General features: G+C 35.2%; 1 protein-coding gene and 1 non-coding gene across 6 annotated transcripts in view; one reads left to right on the plus strand and one right to left on the minus strand.

Annotated features, from left to right (window-relative positions):
- SWT1 (SWT1 RNA endoribonuclease homolog) overlaps positions 1-21,896 on the minus strand; it is a 152,790-nt gene that overhangs the window by 41,445 nt on the left and 89,449 nt on the right. The gene's annotated exons all lie outside the window — the stretch shown is intronic.
- On the plus strand, positions 15,700-15,805 carry LOC140530519 (U6 spliceosomal RNA). Its single transcript, XR_011975957.1, has one exon. It is a non-coding gene; the product is annotated as a U6 spliceosomal RNA (small nuclear RNA).

The following is a 21,896-nucleotide window of genomic DNA, read 5'->3' on the forward strand; positions in this document are numbered from 1 at the left end:
AGAAAAAAAAAAAGGAAGGTGACCCAGTAGTATCAGATCTCAAACTGTAGTACAAAGAGATAATCATCACAAATCTATGAGTGGCTAAGAAATAGTGGTGGATCAGTAGAACAGATTAGGGACATATTACACAGGAGTTTGACAAACCCAAAGATCCAAGCTTTGGGGACAAGAACTCACTATCTGACAAAAACTGCTGGGAAAACTGGAATGCAATTTGGCAAAGAGTAGGCATAAACCAACATCTAACACTGTATACCAAGATAAGGTCAAAATGGCTACATGATTTAGACATAAAGGGTGACAGCATAAGCAAATTAGGGGAGCATGGAATATTTTACTTGTCAGAATATGGATAAGAGAAGAATTTATGACCACACAAAAGACAGAGAGAGCATTACAGGGTACAAAATGAATAATTTTGATTTCATTAAATTAAAAAAAATTTTTTGCACAAACAAAACCAATGTAGCCAAGATCAGAAGGAAAGCAGAAAACTGGAGGGGTAAGGGGGTCAAAGTTACATCAAGTTGTTCTGATAAAAGACCTCATTTTTCAAATGTATACACAACAGAGTTAAACTTTTAAGAATATAAATAACTTCCCCAAAATGATAAATGGTCAAAGAATATGAACAGGCAATTTTCAGAAGAAGAAATCAAAACTATGTACAGTCATATGAAAAAATGCTCCCAATTACTAGTTTGGAGAACTGCAAAATGAAAGAACTCTGAGGTGCCACCTTACGCTATTAGGACAGAAAATGACAAATGTAGAGGATGTGGAAAACTTGAGACACTAATGCACTCTTTGTGGAGTTGTAAACTGATCCAACCACCTGGAGAACAATTTGGAACTATGCCCAAAGGCCTATAAAACTCTGCAAATCCCTGGACCCAGGGTCCAGGTCTGTATCCCAAAGAGATTTTTTTAATTAAAAAATGACGTATATGTACAAAAATATTTGTAACAGTTCTTTTCTGTGATGGCAAAAAATTGGAAAATGAGGAGATGTCCATCAAGTGAGGAATGGCTGAACAGACTGTGGTATATAATTGTAATGGAATACTGTGCTGTAAGGAAAAATGGCAAGCTGCATGGTTTCAGAAAAACCTAGGAAGACATATATGAATTTATGCAAAGTGAAGTGAGCAGAACCAGGAGAACACTGTACACAGTAATAGAAATACTGTACAATGATCAAGTGTGAATGACTTAGCTATTCTTAGCAATTCAATGATCTAATTCTGAAGAACTTAAAATGAAAAATGCTATCTATCCCCTTCCAGAAAAAGAACTGATAAAATCAGAATGCAGATCAAAGCATAGTTTTACTTTATATTTTTGTGTGTTCTCTTTTGCAGCATGACTAATATGGAAATGTTTTGCATGACTATACATATATAATGTATATCAAATTGCTTGACTTCTCAAAGGTGGAAAAAAGCAGAAAGGGAGGGAGAATTTAGGACTCAAAATTGCAAAAAAAAAAAAAAAGTTAAAAATTGTTACATGTAACTGGAAAAATAAAATATATTTTTTAAAAAAGCCTATTCACTTCTAAACTTTATGATTTCTCTCAAAGGCACTCTATCCTTTCTCATTTCCCAAGTTGGTAATTCCAGTACTATATTAATCTCTTCATGTTGCCTCATTCCACATAAACAATCAGTTGCCAAATTTTGTTGTTTCTACCTTCACAATATTTCTTATATCTGACCTCTTGTCTTTACCCATACAACTACCACCTTATATTAGTCTTTCTTCACTGCTTGCTAAGATTGTGATCTCATTACACCCAGTCTTTTACCACTCCTAAGTGGTCTCACTATAGCAAGTCTTCTGCCACTCGAGTCCACACTAGACATTGCTGCCAAAGTAATTTTCTATAAGTAGAGATCTGACCATGTTACTCCCCTATTTAAACAACTTCATTGTCCAAGAAGCCCTCCCAGATAGTCCCAGGCAAGCTAATTGAGCTCAAGTGCCACCTTATATGTGACCCTCCCTGATCCTGTTAGCTACAATCTTCCCCTTATCAATTTCACCTTGTATTTATTTTTTATATTTGTATGCCATATGTATGTTTTTGCCCTTTACAAAACAGCTCCTTGAGGGGAGTGACTGTAAATGCTTGTTAATTAATTGCTGTTAAGTGATATTAAATCAACCCAGCAAGAAGAATAGAGAAGTACACTAACTTCATGGAACATTTATATGGGATGCCCAAGAATGACCAAACTTGATAACAATTACCCACTTCCAGAAATTATGATGAAGATGTTACTACCAGAAAAAAGCTAGACAGCACTGTTAATGATTAACTCATCAAGAAACTAAAGGCCACAGGACACAAGTAATGTTTTAACCACTGCTGCCCACTCAAGGTGAGGGGGTTATAAGAGGCAGATTTGGGAAACATACAAGTATACTTTCAAAGTTAACAAAAACATGTGACAGTATCCTAATGGAGTCTTTCTTCAAAGATCTGTTAACTAATAATCATGAAAACACCACTAGGCAATTAGGTGCTACAGTAGATAGAACACAAGGCCTGGAACAGGAAGACCAGAATTTTAAGCCATTCTCAGACACTTATTAGCAGTATCACCTTGGGCAAGTCATTTTAACTTCTATTTGCCTCAGTTTCCTCAACTGCAAAATGGGGATAATAAGTCGTTGGATTCTTGTGAGGATAAAATGAAATAATATTTTAAAGCATTTATTAGCACAGTGCCAAGATCCTAGACCATACCGCTCTCCCCCCAAAAATATTTAAAAACACATATAAAATTATCTTATGGAGAATTTTGAGGCAAATCACACACACATACAGAGCTGACTTGACTTAGTGTGGGTATCAGTGTAATCAATTCTGGGTCAAGTTTATTAATCATGTAGTCCCAGTTTTTCTTGAAAGTTACAAATGAAAAAATGTTGCTTAGTCAAAAAAAATTAACTTGTTCACTGTAAACAGTAGTTGTTTTAAAATTATATGAAAAAATTAAAAATGGGGGAAAAAAACTCTACAGACTTATATGCCTTAATAATATCCCACACAAAAATTCTTTAGGGGTCAGTCTTGTTTATAACTTTCTCATTACTCCTCTTCCACTAGTCTTCAAACAAAAGATTCTTAGAATAAAATTCCTTCTGAAAAAGATTCTGTCTGCACTGGCAATATTTTAAGAACAGCAAATAACAGAACAAACATCATTTAAAAAAAAAAAAACAACTACTGCCTCTCCTGGAATTAGCCAGTTTTAACTTGTAAATATATAACCCTAGTTTTTGTATATGAGATAAAGACAAAAAAATTCAATTCAATGAAGAATTTTATAAAGTGCTTACTATGTGCTACCGTACAGAAATGTGGAGGGGAGAAGTTGGGAGGGGGACTAGTGTATAAAAGTCCAAATACTCAAGAAAATTCATCATCTTGGGAACATATAGTAGCATTTTAGAATCACTTCTGAGAAACAGAAGTAGAATGGTACTTTTTAATTCTGAACATCATTACCAATATCTATAAATGAAATCAACTTATCTGAGTGTCTTGATATTTCCAGTAAAATCAACTTTAACTAACTAAGAAATTATGGTGTAGTGAGAAGAGTTCTGGATTTGTCATGAGAGCATTTGGCTCTGATAATAACTTGCTGTGTAACCTTGGGAAAAATCACTTATCTTAATGTACCTCCAGTTCCTCAACTATAGAATGAGGGGATTCAACTAGAAGACCTTTCTCAAAGGTCCCTTTTAGTTCTAAAAGCCTATGAAAATCTATAAGGTGATTCTTTCAAAATTTTCTTACCTTCCTATTCAGGGAATATAAGTTTAGGCCCTCATTAACCTCCTAATTGGTCTCCTTGCCTTAAGTGTCTCTCCTCTTCACCCCAATCTGTACAGAGCTTTTAGAATGATACTCCTAACACAAAGTTCTGACAATTTTCTCTCAAAAGGTCCAGTAACTCCATAACACCAATAGGATAAAATATAAGCTCCTCATGTTGGCACATAAAACCCTTCATAACAAGGGCTCCAGACCATCTTTTTGAGCACACTACACATTACTGTAGCCCTTTAGACAGTCTGGGTTTTGGCCAAATTGGCCTGTTTGGTATTCCTTTAAATTCCAATTTGAGTGTTCTACAAGGATGTAATGGTCATTTAAATGGGAAAATCTTTCCCATTCATTAATATGCCCATGTGACTTGCCTGGGTCACATGGAAGTCTGAGTTACATGGAGTCTGTGGTGAGAGGAGCTTGCTGAATGGGTAGAACAAGAAGAATGAAAAAAGAAGAGGCGGAGCTAGAGCAGAGCAGAGAGGAAATTAGTGAGAGAGCAGTCAGAACTGAAGGGTGCAGGCAAGCAGGCTACTGGCTAGCATGACTGAAAGAGCTTGTTTGTAATTTGTCCAATGGAGCTGGTTTGTGGGAAGCCCAGCACGGGGAAGGCTTGGGGATGGTGTTGTCCTCTGCATTGTTACCGTGTACAGATTTTTGTTACTATGAGAGATTTGGCTTTCTGGCATTTGAATAAATGTTTTGGTTCTGTCTTCCATGTGGACAGTCTGTTGTATTTCACGACTTGGAATTGTGTCAGGATATTCATGGCTGCCAAAGGTGTTGTGAATATAGCATTGGCGCTACAAAGAGCTAACTGTACCCCACACCTCTTCATCCCTGCTACTTAGAATTACTGGCTTCCTTTAAGGTTCAGTTCAGGTTTCATCTCCCACACGAGGCCTTTCCTGATGCCTCATTTCTCATTAATAAACTAGGGATCATAATACTTTCATTATATTATATGGGTAAACGCTTCATAACCTTCAAGCAGTAAAGAAATGTGAGTGATTATCATTTATGCCCTGAATTACAAAGGCAGATCCTCACCACACATTTTCTGTAGCAAGAAGGTGCCCTTATTATATAATCAATAAAGCCACTGAACCACTCTTTGTTGTCCTAGACAAATAAAGGGAGCTTTTCACATGCCTCCAGTGAGGTCCAGTGCCTGCTCTTTTTCTCCTTTCCTTTCTGTCCTCTGAATAGCAATGATGATTCCTGAAGTACATGACACACGCTACAATACATAAACACCTACTGACCAACAAGAGCAAGTAAGGATAAGAGATTGAAAAACCAGACATTGTTCTTTGCCTATTCAAATAGCTACGTGTTTCCACTTCTGAGAAATAGTTCTAAATTATTTGCAAAATAAATATCGGGTCTCTTTCATCACTTAACAAACATATTCTTCCTAAATTTGCAGTCCACAAATACTTTATCCAGAAGTTCACTCCTCCCAATGAATCAATGCCAACAAACAATAATACTCAAATTACTGTACTTCTAGTAATACCTAATGACATACAAACCCAGGCAGGATCTGGGTAATCCTCAAAGAAAATTATGTATTTTAGTTCCTTTCAATATACCTACTGATTAAGGGTGAAAATCATTAGCAGAAGCATGAATTTTCACTCGTTTAACTGACCACAAAACAAACAATATCAAATATTGAAATAGTATGTTGTTCCCTTATAAACTGCTATTCAACTGAATGGATTAAATGTACAGTGATAAACAATAACTGAAAACTCTCATCATGTGTATTATTAAAGACACTGCAAATCTAATTTGAAATGGCCACCTTGAAGGCTGGTATAATATGCTGACAATGATGACAGAAATTCAGAAGGGAGAAAAAAAGTCTAAAAGCATATCCATACACAAAAGAAAAATAAAGAAAAATACTTATTTTTATATATTTAACAAAAGAGAGCTGGGATGAAAAAAAAATTCAAATAAAAAAAATCCTACTGGAAACATAACCCATGTGTCTATTCAATTGAAATTTGCAGAGTAAACAATTTTCCAAGGCTTCATGGTAAAATAAACTTAACTTTGGCCACCAAAGTTAATTTTACTGGCTGAAACAAGACATTCCTGGCAACTGACCATGACAAGGAATTTGGCAAAAATTTTTTTTAATTTGAAAATACCCTTGGCACCAGCCCCTTTTTCCCAATCTGAAATCTACAGTTCAACTTTCTTTGAGGAAAAAAAAAAGTTTCTGTGAAAAAAAAATGTTTTCTGGAAAGCATGGATAAGGATTCTGACTATAAAGTATAGTTAATTATATTTCTGCTTAACAGAATATTCTAAAGTGAACCTACAGAAGATCAACCAATGTGAATTATTAGACCATTTAAAAGGGCTAGACGAGGAAAAATATATTCATGTTGCTAGTATTAAGGTAGGACAGTAAAACTAACAGGTGAATTGTAGCCCTTTAATTAATTACTAAACACATTCTATGTTAATATTAAACTAAACTAAAACTACATTTCTCAAATGAGGGGTCTGCCCCACAGATACTTCCTCAACATTGTCTTAAAATATGAGTATCTGTTGCCTAATTGCACTTCTCACTGTCTGTCTTCTACATGGTCTCAAATTTAGATAATAATAGGTAGACCGGGAAGGACCACTTGATGGCTTAAGGGACACGATACTATCCCACCAAGCTAGCAGTTGGTCTCCATTAAATTGAGAGAAGGGAGAAAAGAAAAAAACATTTAAGTTTCCATGCACTATGCTAAGTGCTTAGTAAATATCTCAATTGATTCTCACAATAGCCCTGTAACACAGGTGCTATTATTAACCCCATTTTACATTGAGAAAACTGAGGCTGAGATTAAATCACTTGCCCAGGTCACACAGCTAATCAGAGTCTGAGACTAAATCTGAACTGAGGTATTTCTGCTTCCAGGTCCAGTGCTCTATTCATTATACCATTTAGTAGCCTCCTGCTAAAAGGGAAAAGACATCTGACATTAGTACAAAAGAAGTCAACATAAAAGACGGCCACAAGAGAACCATAAGCATACTAAGTTGTCAACATTTCTTCTGTATGTTTGGTTACTTCTTTCCTTACACTATGACCCCTTTGTTTTGACCACAACCACCATTTATTTTCCAGCTCATGGCTTACTTTACTTAGTTAAGTAGCTACCCACCTGTTCAGATACCAGCACTGCTAGCTACAGCCTATCTGACATCCCGTCAGATATCTTATCTTTTCCTTTTTCTTTCTATTTGTCCTGGTTCTTCTCCCATTTTCTTTCTAGAGGCAGTAGAAAGAACTGTAGATTTTAAATTGTAATGTCTGCATTCAAATCTAGATGTTTAACAGTTACTACCTTGGTCAGGTCACTTAACTTCTCTAGGCCTCAGTTTTCACATCTAAAGTAAGTGGGTTGGAAAAGAAAAATAACCTCCTTTACTAGATTCTATCCTACTAAGATTTGGGTTCCAGTCCTACCATTAGCTTTTATTAACTCTGTTACCTTCAGCAAGTCCCACTCTCACTAATTATCAGAGTCTACATCTGTTAAGTAGTGTAAACAATGATTTCTTTTAGTAATCAGTCTCTTGAAGACTCAAAGCTTCCTTGCCCTTTCCTCTCCCCCCAGGCCCTTCTCCCAAAGTTCTTCAGAAGGGCATTACTGATCATGAGATTGCACTGAGTCTTATCCTCCTCAAACCCCAACCCAAGCCTGAACTGATTAAATCAAAGCTATGAAAGCTCCACTGTGTTCTGCTCAGACTGGGGTGAAGACAGATTCTTCAGCCTAGATAGCTCAAGACTGGGAGTGGTCTAGTATGGTTGGGGGGGTGGTCTGAGAGAACAGGTATTTCCTCTGTCTTGAGGTAAAATCATCGAGCCAGTTCTGGACTGTCCCTTTAGGGGGGCCCAGTTTGGAAATATAACTCCCATGTAATGTTTATTGTCAGCTTGTAAAACTAAAAATGTGGACACAACCTGAGTTTGTCTTTCTTTACAACAAACTCTTGTATAAGGTTGACATTAGATATAATCTATTTAGATATAATGTATTATTACATACAATTATTTATTAAGTACCTACTGTCTACCAAACACCGGACAGGCTACTGGGGATATGAAGGCAAAAAATGGTTATGGAAGTACTTTCCAAATTGTAAAGCATTACGTAAATGTGAAGTATTTCCTTTCCTCCCATGCTTCTGTATTCCTGCCTTCACTTCCATGCTCTATACAAGTTTTCTTTAAAAATTTTTTTTATTATTTTGGACTTGACAAATACCAAACATGAACATTCCTTTATTCACAGAGCAGAAACAGAGAACTGCATATGAAACTACAAATCTCATTGCAATAAAGCCTGAGTTTTTTTTAATGTATAAAACAATTCAATGTGTTAGTTTCAGATAAAGCTGTCCCTACACGTCTTCCTTCAAATTTTTCTGTTCTTTTGTAATAAAAAATTGTTTCACTAATGTTCTTTTATTCCTCTTCTTTTGTGCCATCACTATCATAACTTCTCAATCCCTTTTGTGATGTCAGAAGAATTTTTTTTCTAGCCCATGATAAAGTAACATTTTCTTATTTTGATTGGTGTGGCACTAAATAAGTAAAACGATAGTCACAGTATCACTTTTGTTGTAGTGATATGGTATAACCATGAACAATTAATCTCTCTCCAATTATTTAGGTCTGTTCTACAGGTGTTCTGTAAGTATGCTCACATAATTGCTATTTGTGTCTCGGTAGGTAAACTCCCAAATACTTTATACATTATGTAGTTACTCTGAATGAAATTATCTATCTCTCTTGCTAGCTTTTCTTGGGAATATATAGAAAGGTTGATAATTTTCTGGGTTTATTTTCTATCTTATGCCTTTACAAAACTTATTGTTTCAATTATTTTGGAGGCCGTAGAGTCATGAAGAGTTGGACACAACTGAATAACAGTAACAGCAAATAAGAAAACTACTATATCATCTGCAGAAAAATAATTTTGTTTTCCTTTAGTTTATACTTATTCCCTCAAATTCATTTTTCTTGTTTTACTGTGTAACTTAGCATTTCTAGAACTCTATCAAATAGCAAGTACACCTGTCTTACCCCAATCTTGTTGGAAAGGCCTCTAGGTGGCTGCTGGTTTTAGATACTATATATCATATCAAGGAATAGTACATATATTTTTATGCTTTTCAATGTTTTTAACAGTAGTAAGTATTGCAGTCTGTCAAACGCTTTTTCTGGATCTATTTATATGTGATTTTATTATTTTTATTGCTTTGTTATTAATGAAATCTATTATGTTTATAGATTCCCTAATATTAAAAACAATACACATTACTGGTGCAAATTCAAGGTGGTTACAATAAAAACTCTTTAATACGCCAATAAAGCCTCTTTGCTAATATTACATTTAACAATTTTGCACTGATATTCATTAGAAATACTGATCTATGGTTTCCTTTCTGTTTTCTCTCTCTCTGCTTTTAGGCATTGAGACCATTTTTGTATCATACAAGAAGTATGGTATGATTTCTTCCTATTTTTGCAAACAGTTCATGTAAATACTAGAATTAACTATTCTTTGAACATTTTATATGATTTACTTTGGTACATGTTCCTGGGGATTTTGGTGGAGGAAATTCTCTTATACCTTAACTCTCTTGCTAGAATGCTAAAATTTTCTGTCTTATTCTGTCAGTCTGGGTATTTTATATTTTTGTAAATTATCCATTTTATCTTATTTCTGTTGGCATGAAATTGGGCAAAATAGTTTCTAATAAATTCCTTCATTTCTTCATTTGCTGTGAATTCTCATTTCTTCATTTTCATTTCATGGCTCACCCATGTTCATGCCACATTCCTGCATTCCAGATTCCACAAGAAGTCTGGCACTTCAGGGATATACACTGGGATCCCTTGGTCATTATTTTTAGTCCAAACTAGATGTTCACACAGTTCTTCTCTGGCCATATTGACACCAAGGTATTCACATACCACTACCCCAACTTTCCACCATTAACCCCGGGAAAAATAACCGAATTGGGGAATAACAATCAAAGGCATTAATGGTGGCTAAGGAAGGGTGTTTTTGGTGAGGGAATTCATAATAATGGTGAATGGAATCCAAGAGCAACTGATCGACATACCTTTTCCCAGAATCAAAGTGTTGATTTAATGTCCCCAAGACATCATAATCATAGTTTTGCTCTCTGGTTTGTTTGGTTTTTTTTAAGTAAACTGATTACTTTTCTTTTAAGTATTTTGATGCTATGTTTGGTGTTCATACACTAAACACTGATATTATGTTATTATCCATGGTGCCTTTAAGCATAATGTAGTGTTTTAAAGCATAATGTAGTTTTCCTAGTTATCTCTTTTAGCAATGTTTATTTGTACTATTGTATTTATTTTGCCTGAGATGGTTGCTACTCGTTTTTTTAATTCATCTTAAGCATAATAAATTAATCATTTAAACTTTTATGTTTCAAGTTTTGTTTTTTTTTAAACACACTGTCATATTCTGCTCTCCAATCCAGTCTGCTATCCTCTTCCATTTTAGAAGTGAGTTTATCCCTTTCGCATTCAAAGTTATTCCTGTTAACTATGTATCATCCTCTAATATATCCTATACTTTTTCTTTTTTTTTTTGCTCCTCATATCCCTCTTTACAGTGAAGGTAATAAAAAAGAAGAAATATCATCAACACTAGTTATTTTATAAGAAACTTATTTTCAAATGATAATTTCTTTTCTATTTCCTTCAAACCCTAGACCTCAAACAGTGAGGGTAACTCACGTATGGTTTTCCACTTTATATTCCAACCTATTCTTTTCTCCAGAGCTCTTATTTCACTTACAACTTCATACTCATACAGATCTGGTGGCCCCTCCTAGATCACTGCTTTGTCATGGCAGAGGGGCTTATATAACTCAATGCCATGCAGGGTTACTACCCAAGACAGACAGGTCATAGTGTAGAGGTGAAAAGAAAATGGCAAACTACTGCAGTATCTTTGCCAAGAAACCTCATGGATATGTGACATAAAAAGTTTTGAGAGGCATAGTTTCTGAGTAACTAATCATTTTATTAATCAAGCTAGCAAGAATTAATAAAAGAGGTCAGTGACACCATTGAATACCAAATACCCCTCATGGAACCCATTCAACACTTTTATGCCCGTGGAAGAGTAGATGTTCCTGATGGTGGCAATCAACTCTGATTGGTTAATAATAAGACGAATGAATATTGTAATGATAGCTGGGCTTATTCCAATAAGGAGCTGAGAAACCTGACTGCTCACTTAGTTTTGGAATAAAAGACTTATTTCTTATCCAGACTACCCCAATCTAGGCTAATTTAAACAAAAGGGGGTCAACCTCTGCTCAGACCTAGCTGAGAGGAACACACTGGGCCAGAATTCACCTTAGACTAAATTCTTTCCAAGATATTTTGGTTGGGTGGGGTGAGTCGTTGTGCTCACCTCACTATTATATGCCTGTGAAATCTGGAGTATACTAGTGCCATGCCAGAAAACTAAGTTGTTTCCATTTAAATTAACTTAGAAAGATTCTGAAGTTCACCTGACAGGATAAGATACCAGACACTGAGGTATGTTCTTAAACTAAACTGCCAAGCATTCAAGCTCTACCTCAAATAGCGCAACTCTGATGGGCTGACCACATTGTTCAAATGCCAAATGTACACTTGCCAAAAAAAATTATTTTATGGAGAACTCACACAGGGCACTAACATGGTGGTCAGAAAATGCAATACAAGGATACTCTCAAGGCCTCTTAAGAATGTTGGAATTGACATGTAAGACACTGGCACAGGACCATACAGCATGGCATGTCCTCATCAGAGAAGGTGCTGTGCTCTATGAGCAAAGGAGAATTGAAGTAGCTCAAAAAAAAAAAAAAAAAAAAAAGGAAAGATTTGCAAATTTAGAGAAGCTACCCCAATTTGTGCCCTGTGGTAGAGCATTCTCAGTTCACATTGGTCAGATCAGCCCCAATCAGATACACTGTAACATGACTCTAACACAATGATGTCATTTTGGCCCTCTTTGAGAATGAAGCCCAACAACCACTTCTGTGCGGTGTCCCACCAAGGATCAAAAGGCATCTGATCCATGGATTTGGCTAGTCTCATCCCTCAATAACGGTCTTCAGAGATGGAGCAGCCTACAGGCTTCTGAAAAAATCCTGGTGCCAACTCTATAATTGATTATTAGTATAAAAGAGAATCATTTCTCTCAGACTCTAGGACTTTCAGAAACGGCAGAAGACAGAAGGACCTGGCATGCTATGGTCCATGGGGTCACCAAAGAGTAGGGCATGACTGAACGACCAAACAACAAGTGCTTGTGGATAAGGTTCTACATCCCATTCACCAAACCCTCTTCTCTCCACCCCATCCCTATTCTCCACTTGTATGTGTTCCTAAGTTATCCTTTCCTTCTGGGTTTGCCTTGAACATCTATTTACCGATAATACTTCTTCAAAGCGTACACTGTCTTCTCTTTACTCCTATCTGCTGCTTCAGCTCCTGATTTGGAACTCTGTGCCAGAGTCAAGCTCTAGATCTCTTCATACTCTTGGATAGGGTAGTCAAACCTTACCTGGTCCTGATCTTGATTTACTGGACTCTTGCTGCTGGTTTCTATCTCCCTTGTTATGGCTGAATCAAGAGCACAGGCAAGCTTCAGAGCCTCCTGGACTGAGATCCAAGTGCTATGGTGTTTTGTGCCTTCTGACATATCTCAAGTCAGAATGCTGTGGATTTCTAGTCAGAGTGCTGACAACTTCTGATCCCTCTCTGTAGTAAGAGTACTGTAACATTCTGATTTCCCCTAGAATTTCCTTCTCTGAGTACTCTAGGCTTCCTGCCCATCCCAACTCCTCTGGGAACAGCATTCCTTAAGATTTAAGTGTTCAGAGGTCTGACTTGTGGCTTCTAACCTCTTCCCCCGTGCCAACCAGTTCTGAGTTGTCTTTCTGTTCAGTACTGGGATGGATAAAACTTACTGTCATTTTTCTCTGGATTTCTTGATCATGAGCTGGTGGCCTTTTAGAAGCATCTCTGAGAGAGTACAATTTTCTATGAACTTTCATGACATCATTTTAGCCATAAGTTAAAAAATTATTTTCCCTCTTTGCTTATCCCCTTACCTTTTACATATTCCTTTGTAATAATCTCCTGGTTATCCTTTAGGTACACTCATTAATGAACTAAAATAGGTTGCATTCCTTAAAACTGATCACTGTTCAGGTGAGAACCAGATCATTTCTCAAGTTAAGGAAGTAAAGAAATATATTTTGGTTACTTTCCCTTTCCATCCTGTACATTATCTCTTTTCCTCTACCCCCAATCCTTTCAAAATTTTTCTCTTTTTTTTTTTTTGGTGGGTTCTTCCAAAAGTATAGAGAACTGTGAAAACTCTAAAGGGGAAAAAATAAAACTGAACTAAAACTCTCTAATCCAAAGTGTCCTGATCTATAAAAAGGACAGCTACTCATACAATTTCTGTGAAGACAAAATGAGATAATGTAAGTAAATTATAAATAAAGCAATATATAACATTTGTCAGCTTTTAAAGTTATTACAGACATTTTAAGATCAAGATCTCCAGGAAATGAGAACTCACAATGTTCAGAAGTACTTTTTTAACCCAGAAAAGAAAAAATTTTAAAGCCTAAATTTTTTCTTCTGCCTCCAGATTTCATATACTGCCCCCCCAGACACTTTATTTTGAGGTACATACAAGGTATTTGTCAGTTATGCTACTTTTTATTTTAAAAAAAACAAACTATACAGACTAATGGATTTACTCCTTTGATTATAGTCAATAAAATGAAACTCAAACACTAAGCATATTTCAAATACAGATCTACTATTAACTGAATTCTTTTTTATGTAAGCAAGTATATAGTTTAGCATTTCAACAGTTCATGACAGTTGTGATTTCACGAGTGTGAGTACTGATTTCAGTGTCACAGATTAAAATCCCCGCACACATTAACAGACTGTTTGAAGAGTTAGTGTGGCTAAAAACTTTAACAACCTAGTGTCCAATGAGTGTTTCTAGCAATGAGTGTTTACAAATTTAATTAAGACTGGTTTGAAGGTAACAATTTATTCTACTCAAAGACTTTTTAGGTTAGTAGGGCTTGCCAAAGTTTATGATCTACTAACAGCCAGCCTCAAGTCCACATAAATCTGAGGCATGGGAGCAAGATTCTAATAAAAGTATCTTTATATATTAGACTATTTGCTTCATGAATGCAAAATGCATATATTAGGGGGCATAAATTAGTCAAACTCTGGGATATAAGAGACTATGAAAAGTTTCTCTAATTTCAATTATATTTTATTAAGTGGAAAAATACAAGCCTGATTAGAAAACCTAGGCAATGTGAAGTTATCATCACATCCACAAAACTCTTCATTAGAATGGAAATGGTAATTTGGTTGTAGTCCTCCTTTCCACACCTGCCATTCCAGCCCTTGAAGCTGGAAGGTCTCACACTCCATTCACTACCTTACGCCACCCCCTCAAAAATAAAAAATACTTACACTTGTACTATTATGTAATGCAAATACTTAAATATTAGTTTTACATTTATAAACTGGTTGTATATTTGTAGTGCTGAAGTTATCTGCTTTAGATCATAAGGACTTGCTTAATTAACTTAATTATACCTACCAGTTTAGTACCATCTACTCTCAGTCATGTGAAAATACTTTTTTATCATGACCATATTAAAACTGACAGGATCCTGAAAAAATTTCTTTCGTAGAGTTATGCCTGAAGGCAGAGTAAAGATGGAGGAGTAATAGAAATTTTTCCAAGCTCCCCCAACATTCTCCAATAAGCAACATTTTTAAAATGCATAAATAAATTCTAAGTGATCCAACCAATAAAAAGTCAAATTGAGTCATTTTCTTTCCAATCCAGGACAACACAGAAGATCAGAAAAAGAAGCCTGTGGTCAATGGAATGAGGGCTGACTAGAAGCACCACAAAGAGTATGAGAAATCAAGTTGGGGCCTTCAGGCAACAGAGACAATAGCAGTGGAACCAGGAGTGCTCAGTGACCAGAAACTACAAGGCAGGGGTGTGCAACCATATGTGACCATATGTGGTCTCAAGGCTGCAGGTTCCCCACCCGTGCTATGAGGTGACTGAACACTTGGACAGAGAATACAGGGACCTACTGTGCTAGTACTGAGCACAGGATTTGAAGTGAGATGTGCTTATGGTTGTAAAGAAGCAAGAAACCTACATGAGTAAGGACAAAAAGTACAGGCCAGGAGAGCAGTGACCACACCTCTCCCTAGATCACACCACCTTGGAAGCACTGAAAACTTACAAACCTCCTACAAACCTAGCTGTGATAACAGCAGGGTACAAAAGCCTGAAGCTTAGGACACTCACCACCAGACCACCAGATGCACAACACCACCCCAAGGTTAGTAGAGTCCACCCTTAACACAAAGGTCCAAAGTCAAAAATAGGCTGGAAAAATAAGCAAACAGAAAACGAACCAGACCCTAAAAAGCTACTACAGTAACAGGGAAACTCAAAACACAAACTCGGAAGGCAATGACTTAAAAACATCAATAAACAAAACCATAAAAATGTAGATTATAAATGAGCACAAGAATTCCTATAAGAGCTAAAGAAAAGGGATTTTTTTTAAAAAGAGCAAAAAAAAATTTTTAGTCAAATGAGAGCGATAGAGGAAAAACGGGGAAAAGAAACAGGAACAAAGCACAAAATATGAAAAGAAAATAACTTGGAAGAAGAGGTATACAACTTCACTGAAAAAAATAACTCCTTGTGCTTGCTTCAGCAGCCCATATACTAAAATTGGAACGATACAGGAAGATTAGCATGGCCCCTGAGCAAGGATGACATGCAAATTCGTGAAGCATTCCATATTTTTAATACAAATTGCCCAGATTAACAGAAGAGGAAGTTGAATACTTAAACAATCCCATCTCAGAAAAAGAAATTGAACAAGCCATCAATGAACTCCCTAGGAAAAAATCTCCAGGGCCAGATGGATTCACAAGTGAATTCTATCAAACATTTAAAGAACAGTTAATTCCAATACTATATAGACTATTTTTGAAAATTGGGGAAGAAGGAGTCCTCCCAAATTTTTTCTATGATACAAATATGGTTTTGATACCCAAACCAGGAAGAGACAAAACAGAGAAAGAAAATTATAGACCAATTTCCCTAATGAATATAGATGCAAAAATTTTAAATAAGATTTTAGCAAAACGAATACAGCATCTTATCACGAGATTAATACATTATGATCAGGTAGGATTCATACCAGGATTACAGGGCTGGTTCAATATTAGGAAAACTATTAGCATTATCGATCACATCAACAACAAAGCTAACAAAAACCACATGATTATCTCAATAGATGCAGAAAAAGCTTTTGACAAAACACAACACCCATTCCTACTAAAAACACTGGAGAACGTAGGAATAAAGGGAACTTTCCATAAAATAATAAGCAGTATCTATCTAAAACCTTCAGCAAGCATTATATGCAATGGGGATAAGCTAGATGCATTCCCAATAAGATCAGGGGTGAAACAAGGATGTCCATTATCACCACTATTATTCAATATGGTACTAGAAATGTTAGCTGTAGCAATTAGACAAGATAAAGATATTGAAGGAATAAGAATAGCCAAAGAAGAAACTAAGTTATCACTCTTTGCAGATGATATGATGATTTACTTAGAGAATCCCAGAGGTTCAAGTAAAAAATTACTTGAAATAATAAACAACTCTGGCAAAGTTGCATGGTACAAAATAAACCCACACAAATCTTCTGCATTCCTATATATTAGCAACAAAGTCCAACAGCAAGAGATAGAAAGAGAAATCCCATTTAAAGCTAGGGTAGACCGTATAAAATACTTAGGAGTTTACCTGCCAAAACAAACCCAGGGATTATATGAACACAATTACAAGACACTTTTTGCACAAATAAAGTCGGATTTAAGTAAGTGGAAAAACATTAGTTGCTCATGGGTAGGCCGTGCTAATATAATAAAAATGACAATTCTACCTAAATTAATTTACTTATTTAGTGCCATACCAATTAAACTATCAGACAATTATTTTCTAGAGCTGGATAAAATAATATCAAAATTCATTTGGAAAAACAAAAGGTCCAGAATATCAAAGGGACTAATGAAAAGAAATGCTTGGGAAGGTGGCCTAGCACTACCAGACCTCAAATTGTACTATAAAGCAGCAATTATCAAAATCACTTGGTATTGGCTAAGAAACAGAGAGGTAGACAAGTGGAATAGACTTGGCACTCAAGACGCAGTAGGAAAGGAATATAGCAACCTTCTGTTTGATAAACCCAAGGACCCCAGCTTCTGGGATAAGAACTCACTGTTTCACAAAAATTGCTGGGAAAACTGGATAACAGTGTGGCGGAAATTAGGCATAGACCCATACCTGACACTGTACATAAGAATAAAGTCCAAATGGGTACATGATTTAGGTATAAAGATTGATACCATGAATAAACTGGAGAAGCAAGGAATAGTGTATTTATCAGATTTATGGAGAAAGGAAGAATTTTTTACTAAAGAAGAGATAGAAAGCATTATGAAATGCAAAATGGATAATTTTGATTACATTAAACTGAGAAGTTTTTGTACAACCAAACCCAATGCAACCAAAATCCAGAGGGATGTAGTAAATTGGGAAAGAATTTTTACAGCTAAGCTTGGGGATAAAGGCCTCATTTCTAGAATATATAGAGAAATGACTCAAATGTATAATCATACAAGTCATTCCCCAATTGATAAATGGTCAAAGGATATGAACAGGCAATTTTCGGAAGAAGAAATTAAATATATCTATAATCATATGAAAAAATGCTCTAAATCACTATTGATTAGAGAGATGCAAATCAAAACAACTCTGAGGTACCACATCACACCTATAAGATTGGCAAACATGACAGAACAAGAAAATGATAAATGCTGGAGAGGATGCGGGAGACTTGGAACACTAATTCATTGCTGGTGGAGCTGCGAGTGCATCCAACCATTCTGGAGTGCAATTTGGAACTATGCCCAAAGGGCTACAAAAATGTGCATACCCTTTGACCCAGCAATATCGCTACTAGGACTGTATCCCCAAGAGATCATAAAAATGGGAAAGGGTCCCACATGTACAAAAATATTTATAGCAGCACTCTTTGTAGTTGCCAAAAACTGGAAGTCAAGGGGATGCCCATCAATTGGGGAATGGCTGAATAAATTATGGTATATGAATGTAATGGAGTACTATTGTGCCATAAGAAATGATCAACAAGAAGACTTCAGAGAGGCCTGGAAGGACTTATATGACCTGATGCTGAGTGAAAGGAGCAGAACCAGGAGAACTTTGTGCACAGCAACGACCACAGTGTGCGAGAGTTTTTTCTGGTAGACTTGGAATTTCGTAATAACGCAAGAACTTCTTAAAAAAATAAAATAAAATCCCAATGGTGGTTCTCTAAGGCAAAATGTCTTCCACACTCAGAGAAAGAAATATCGAAGTCATTCGCAGAATGTAGCAGATCATGTTTGTGTATGTGTATGTTTTTGTGTATCATGTTTTGATTGGTTATACGATTTCTTCCATTTATTTTAGTCTGACTACATAGCATGAGTATAGTGAAAATGTACTCAGTAGGAAAGTATATGCAGAACCTATACAGAATTGTATGCAGTCGTGGGGAGGGAGGGGGTTAGTGGGGGGTAGGTGTGGGGGGCATAAAATCTCAATTGTATGGCAGTGATTGTTAAACATTAAAAAATAATTTTAAAAAACCCTATTAATTAGAAAAAAAATGACTCCTTAAAACTTAAAATTGGGCAAGTAGAAGTTAATGACACCATAAGACATCAAGAAACAATAAAACAAGGTCAAAAGAACAAAAAAAAAAACCAGAAGAAAAATGAAATATCTCAGAAAAACAACTGTCCAAGACTGAGGAGAGATCGCTTAAGAATGAGTGGACTACATGAAAGCTAAGACCAAAAAAGTAGCCTAAATATATTTCAAGAAATCATAAACAAAAACTGCCCAGATAGCTAAGAACCAGAGGGAAAAATAGATATTAAAAGACTCCACTAATCACCTCCTAAAAGAGATCTCAAAATGAATATTCCCACAATGTCAGTCAAATTTCAAATAAAATAAGATATAGCAGTTACTATGATAGGCTTAGATATGATATTCCAGAAGGCAAAAGAGCTAGGATTATAATCAAGAATAACCTACTCAGCAAAACTGTATAACTACAGGTGAAAAAAAAAAAAGGGGGTGGAAAAAGGACTTCCACCAAGCATTCCTGATGAAAAGACCTGAGCTGAAAGACTCAAGAGGGGCATGAAAAGGCAAAAATGAATGAGAAATTATAAGGAACTCAATTAGGTTAAACTGTTTACGCTCCCAAAAGTGAAAATGATACATGTAACCCATGAGAACTTTATCACCATTAGAGAAATTAGTAGGAGTCAGACAGAAAGCATGAGTGTTGACTCTATTACGTTGAGATGATCTGAAGAAAAAAATGGCATGATAAGAAAGAAGGATATACTGGGAGATGAGAGGAAGATGCGGGAATTATCTTAGACAAGAGAGGTACTCAAGGAAGAATTTTTATGAATGAAAACAGAGGAGAATGGGTAATGACTGCACACACACACACACACACACACACACACACACACGAATAGAAATTCATTTTATCCAATGGGAAGTTGCAGGAGAAAGAACTAAGAGAAAGGGTAAAACAGAGATGAGAGAGGGCAGATAAAAGGAGTCAGTGGACAGAAGCAAAACAGACTTTTGAGGAGGGGTCAAGGAAGAGAAAAGGGGGGAGAGGGAAGGTAAAGATAAACAGAAGAGGACAGAGTTAGCAATCATAACTGTGAATTATTTTTTAAAGCAGATATAAAAATGGATTAGAGATCAAAATTCAATAATATAGAGAAAGAAACAATTAAAAAATTTAAAAAAGAAAGCCACAGAATTAAAATACAGGGCTGGAACAAAATCTATTATGTTTCAGCTGAAGTAAAAAAGGTTAGCAATCATAATCTCTGACAAAGCAAAAGCAAAACCAGACCTAATTAAAAGAGAAAAACAGGGAAACTACACTTTGCTAAAAGGTACCATAGACAATTAACACTGATTCTAAATCTATACGCATCTAATGGCACCAAAATTCCTTAAAAGGAAAAGGTAAATTAATTACAGGGAAAAATAAAACTAATAAAAAGCTGAATGTGCTAAGACTTTGGGAAGAAAAAATATAAAGAAAATATTTTTTCTCGACTGTACATGTCACCTTCACAAAAACTAACCATGTATAAACAAATACAGAAAAGCAGAAATATCAAATGTACCCTTTTCAGATCATAATACAATGAAAATTACATTCAATACAGGTTCTTAGAAGCAAAGGTTAAGAATTTATTGGAAACTAAATAATTTAATCCTAAAGAATGAATGGGTGAAAGAACAAATCATACAATCAACAACTGAACAATCTACAATTTCATTAAAGAGAATGACAAGTCAACATACCAAAATTTGTGGGATACAGCTAAAGCCAAAACACTTACATAAATAAAAGAGATAAACAGATCAATAAATTGAGTATGTAACTAAAAAAGTAAACAAAAAAAGAACAAATTTAAAATCTCCAATTAAACACCAAAACAGAAATCCCAAAAACCAAAGGAGAGATTAATAGAACTGGAAAGTTAAAAAAGACCACTAATTAATAAAACTAGGAATTAAGTCTACGAAAAAAGCAATAAAATATATAAAACACTGGTTAACTTGATTTTTAATAAATGAAAGAAGATAACCAAGTTACAAGCACTCAAAACTGAAAAGAGTGAATGCACAATCAATGAAGATGAAATTAAATCAACTGTTAGGAGCTATTTTGCTCAATTTTATATTAATAAAACTGACAACTTAAATGAAACAGATGAATATTTACAAAAATAAAAATTTTCCAGATTAAATGAGGTAATAGAATACTTAAATAACCCTATCATAGAAAAAGAAACTGAACAAGCTATAAATGATCTCCCTAAGAAAAAATTCCCAGGAGCAGATGGATTGATTAAGTAAATTCTACTGTAATGTACAATTAATTTGAATACTGCAAACTAGTGATATTCAAACTAGGAGAGAAAGAGGGCTAGCAAAATCCTTTTATATTACAAATTTGATTTTGATACCTAAACCAGAGAGAGCAAAAATTAAAAAAACTATAGATCAATTTCACTATGAATAGTGATGCAAAATTTTAAATAAAATGCTAGCAAGAAACCACAGCAATACATCATAAAGATTCAGGCTGGACTGACATCAGAAATGCAGAGCTGGTTCAATATTAGGAAAACTATAAGCAGAACAGACCATATTAAGAGCAAAAATAACAAAAACCATATGGTTATATTAATAAATGCAGAAAAACTGACAAAAAACATTCATTTATGTTAAAAACACTAGAAAGTAATCAATAGAGCTTTCTTTAAAATGACAAGTAGTATCTATCTAAAACACAGAGAAAGCATTATTTATAATGGGGATAAATTAGAAACCTATCTAATAAGATCAAATATAAAGCAAAGATGCTCATTAATACCATTATTCAATATATTAGAAATGTCAGATCTGTCAGAAAATAAATTGAAGGAATAAGAACAGACATGCAAAAACAAAACTATCACTCTTTGTAGATATATTCTTAGATAACCCAAGAGAAATCAACTGAAAAAAGTCAAAACAACAAAGAACTTTACCAAAGTTGTAGGACATAAAATAAACCCACACAAATAATCAGCATTGCTACATATTACCAACAAAACACAGCAGGAAGAGACAGAGAAATTCCATTTAAAATAAATGCAGACAGTATATAAAATACTTAGCACTATGTACTTGCCAAGATACACAGGAATATAATTACAAAA

The sequence above is a fragment of the Notamacropus eugenii genome, chromosome 2 (genome assembly GCF_028372415.1).
Source record: "Notamacropus eugenii isolate mMacEug1 chromosome 2, mMacEug1.pri_v2, whole genome shotgun sequence".
In the NCBI taxonomy this organism is placed as follows: domain Eukaryota; kingdom Metazoa; phylum Chordata; class Mammalia; order Diprotodontia; family Macropodidae; genus Notamacropus; species Notamacropus eugenii.